Source organism: Sapajus apella, unplaced genomic scaffold (genome assembly GCF_009761245.1).
Source record: "Sapajus apella isolate SASKATOON/1434 unplaced genomic scaffold, GSC_monkey_1.0 scaffold9, whole genome shotgun sequence".
Taxonomy (NCBI): Eukaryota; Metazoa; Chordata; class Mammalia; order Primates; family Cebidae; genus Sapajus; species Sapajus apella.
Genome location: NW_022436949.1, coordinates 36,116,077 through 36,120,722, shown reverse-complemented (window position 1 = coordinate 36,120,722; position 4,646 = coordinate 36,116,077). Strand labels below are relative to the sequence as shown.

The following is a 4,646-nucleotide window of genomic DNA, read 5'->3' as shown; positions in this document are numbered from 1 at the left end:
GATTCAACTGTATTTTTGAAAAAATCTTAAAGATATAAAGCAATGTTAAAATGTTACTCTCTTTAAATTTAATCATTGTGTGAAGAAATAGCTAACTCAAGCTCACTTCATTAGATCAGCTCTGCCAGGAAAAAAAACTGAGAAACTAACTACAGGGCTTTGGACCCTGGGATTCAATTAAATTTTTTCTGTTCTAAAAAGACTGGTCCCACATAGCCTCACTTTTTTACTGCCTCCATTACATTCTGCATGTAAACGATGTATTAACTTTTAGTTTTTCTAGTGTAAAAAAAAAAATCTAGAGTTAAACATTTAGAATTTTTTTTTTTGAGCTGGAGTCTCACTCTGTCACCCAGGCTGGACTGCAATGGCATGATCTTGGCTCTATGCAACCTCTGCCTCCCGGGTTCAAGTGATTCTCCTGCCTCAGCCTCCTAAGTAGCTGGGATTATGGGCACATGCCACCATGCCTGGTTAATTTTGGTGTTTTTAGTACAGACAGGGTTTCACCATGTTGGCCAGGATGGTCTCCATCTCTTACCTAATGATCCACCCTCCTCAGCCTCCCAAAGTGCTGGGATTACAGGTGTGAGCCACCGTGCCTGGCCAGGAAAAAAATTTTAAAGACATCAGCTTCTGGTTCAAAATTAAATAAACTAAATAACTTATTTTTAATGCAAAGCTTAATTATAAATTAGGAACTAACCAAAGAAGGGCCAAAGTTTTATTATCAAGATTTGAAAATATTAGAATGATGAAATTGTGTAGCTCTTTACAGTGTACAGAACACTTGCTTATAAATTGTCTCATTTTGTTTAATTATTACAACAACATTACAGAGATCATCCAAGGACATTTCAAAAATGACAGTGGTCATCATAAAACGTGGAACAATAGAAAATCAAATTCTATAAAACCTGGGAAAGGGCTGTGCATGGTGGCTCACGCCTGTAATCCTAGCAGTTTGGGAGGCTGAGGCGGGTGGATCACCTGAGGTCAGGAGTTTGAGACCAGCCTGACCAATATGATGAAACCCCGTCTCCAATGAAAATGCAAAAATTAGCTGGGTGTGGTGTCATGAGCCTGTAATCCCAGCTACTCGAGAGGCTGAGACAGAATTGCTTGAACTGGGGAGTTGGAGGTTGTGGTGAGCGGAGATTGCACTGTTGCACTCCAGCCTGGGCAACAAGAGAGTAACTCCATCTCAGAAAACAAACAAACAAAGAAACAAACAAAAACAATCAAAAGAACACCTAGGAAAGTCCTGCTTCAAAGAAGAATTAGGGAAATGTGGGTTTTTATATTTAGGTACCAGCTGTAGCAAAATGAACTTTTAATTTTGTAGCTTTATATTTTTTATGTGCTCCATATTTTTTCCTCTTGTAGTTAAAATGTACAAATGGCTAACCATGCTGTTGCTATGGAAATAACAGTGCATTTCTCTGCATCAGTAAATAATCAAATATGTACCATCTTAGCTAGTATTACTGTCCAAATAAATGTCTTCCATTGCATTGAACATTAGAATTAGAAATTCTTTGTATGTGAAGGCATAGTTTAATTAATATGTTCCAGAATTGTACAGTTATACTGGTCCATGTTCCTATATCCCCACACCTGTCCCCATCTCACCCCTTTTTTCTGGGGCTCAGCATATTAAGTCATGGTTTTGGTGGCTATTGTAGATTTGAGCTGGCATAACAGTGTGTTCACTAGGTCTTATGAGCATAAACATTAAAATGTTACATAAAATATACTATAATTTACTTCACACTCTGATCTAAGATGGTTTCATGTCTTGACAAAAGGTGAGATGACTTAAGTATATTTTACATTTTGTGCATTTAGACCACCATATGCATACATGTTCTAATGCTGAATGCTAATGCATTGTTGGAGGCATGCATTGTTCGAAATCTCCTTTGTCTGCCACAAAAGAGACCACTTGGTCCATTAAAGTTATCAATCCATCCTGTCAAAGGTTCTTTCCAAGTGCAGCAACAATCAATGGCCTTGCAGTTGCCACATTTAGCTTTGCTCCTTCTTGTTGTACAACATATTCTGCCAATGCTTTTGTGTATTTGTATTAGGTCTGTCTCCTATCAATTTTGGCATGATATTATTTACTAGGCCATCATCCATCCACTCTAAAGAATCAATAAGCTTCTTGGGACCCACAGGTGGTAGATAGACTACTTCATCAATATGCTTTGGATTACAGTAGGCATGCCGTTGATACATGCATGAACACTTCCGGATTCTTCATTTGTTGTGCAAGGAGAATAAGCTGTCATATCGCAATCATATTTAACTGAATAGCATCTCTTAAATTTTTATAAACCTTACTGTGTCTACACAGTGAAATATAATATTGATAGAATCTACAATGACCTCTTTATCTTCTTCTGAGAGCCTGTTTAGGTTGGGTGAGTTCGCTGTTGATTGCTATAATTTTCTATCTAAAATCTGGATTTTCATCTCTCAATCTGTCAAAGAGCTTGACACCACTTGTTTTTGTGGTGTCTGTCCAGCTTTCTGCTTCACTGAAACATATATTGAATTCACCTTAGGACAAGACCTCAGCCACTTTTCCAGAAGCACCTTCCCTTGAAAACCAGTAGCTCCTGTGAGGAGGACATTCTTGGCTTCATAGTATTCTGGAATTGAAGCCATTTTGATCTTTCTGTATAAACTTTGGCTCCCAGGCTTAAGATCCAGATCTGATTGAGAAGAGCATCCAGCATGGGTACTCTTTGAGGAAATCTTTCCTGATTCACTCTACACCACTCAGATTACTTCTTTGCTTTGAGTTGCCTCAGCAGTTAGGTATTCTGTTATAATTAGCCACCTCTATGCAGCCTTCCACCCCAGGCGGTGGCCCCAGGTTCTGCAGCTGCAAACGAAGCCTCACCATATGTCCCCCTCACAGTCCCAGTACTGTGGAGGGCAGCAGCAAGTCCCTGATTAATATCTTAATGAGGTTCAGTGAAATGCTAGGGAGAAATATTTTCTTATTTTCACATTTGATTTTAATTTATTGTCATAAATTTTCCTACTATTGCTGCAGCTTTTTCAATCCTTTAGTTCAATGAGTGAGAGAGAGTGTTACAACTCCTTCACTTGCCCCTGTCAGTCCCCTCTGATGGTGAGCTTTGGGTTTTTGTCTCACAAACAAGAAGAATAAGGTGCATGGACAACAGAGAGTGAGTAAGGCACAGTTAGATTTATTAAGTGACAGAAAAGCTCTCAGCAAACAGAGGGGGCCGAAAAAAGGATTGGCAGCTATGAAGCTGCCTCTGAGGTTTTTATGAACTGGGAAGAAAGGAATGTGCTGACTGGTTTGCAGACCATGTTAGATAAAGCACCACTCAGAAAGAGGTATGATAGTGTAAATAACCAGTTGGAGGCAGAGGTAAAAGCTTGGCCTGGCACTTTGGCCAGAGACCGATCAGGGGCTGAAGTGATGATTAACTCTATGTAAATGAAGCTGGCTGGTGGCCACTCACAGAAATGTAGGAATATGTAAAATAGATGAAAAGAGATTAAGGCATACCAAAGAGAGAGAAATGGGTCCACAAAAGGAGTGTAATTTGTTCATCTGTGTTCATTTCCATTCAAGGATGCAAGCTGTTTCTTATTTGAGCCCTTAGTTTGATTTTCAAGCTGTTTTTTTTTTTTAAAGGAGTTTTACCAAGGGCTTACCCTAACTGCCTGCCTAACCCATTTCTTCCTCCCTTCTCATTCTCTCTTCAGGAATGGAGATCCTAACTGCTGTTAAGGTGGTGAGGCAATGATCCTTCTGGCTCTTTCCTGCTGGAGAGGGATATTGTGTAGGGAATAGCAGCCAGGTTTCTTACTGGGTCCAGTCTAAGAACCCTCAGAAGAAAGGTGCATTCATACATGTTTCCATTTGCATTACCATTTAGAGCTTGATAGCCTCTAGGTGAGAAGAAATAATTTGAGTTATAGCTTTGGTATAAAAGGTATGAGCATGAACACAAGATGTACAAGGAAAAAAAGGATCTTAATAAAGGAGCTAAGCAGGTCCAAATATAAGACCAGAACCCTTAAGAAGGGATTGTAGCCAACCACAACTGGGACCAGAGCCCAAATTTTCTCTCAATCTGTTAATAATTCTAATTTTGTTCTTAAGCACCTGTAAGTTTTCTTCTACCTGACTGGAAGTATTGATCCAGAAATAGCACATCTCATTTAAGATTACACAGGCACCTCCTACTTTGATTGTAAGGACATCGAGAGTTCACCTATTTTGCATTTCCACAGAAGCTAGACAATTTGTGGATTGTTGTTGGACTTCTATTTCTTCTAATATTGCCTCTTACCCTTCTTGGATCATAATAGAATTAAGTACCGATCTTTCAAAAAGAGGAATATTGGCAAAGCAGATTAGACCTCTGCCTATAGAATTCCCCATACATGGTTTTTTTTAATATAGGATTGTCATGGGCATGTCCTCCTTAGTACTCTCTCTCTGTTAAATCTCCATTTGATAGCATAGAGATAAGTGATCGCCTTGTTCAGTGTGCACTAGAAAATGCACTCTCCAGAAAAATACCCAGACTGGAATTTCACCAGATGATACTGCCATGTAAATTGGGTTCAAAAATAATAGGTCACAGACCACT

General features: G+C 39.1%; 1 pseudogene; it reads right to left on the bottom strand.

Annotated features, from left to right (window-relative positions):
- Positions 1–1,844: 1,844 nt before the first annotated feature.
- LOC116551146 lies at positions 1,845–2,673 on the bottom strand (annotated as a pseudogene).
- Between the last annotated feature and the right edge of the window lie 1,973 nt (positions 2,674–4,646).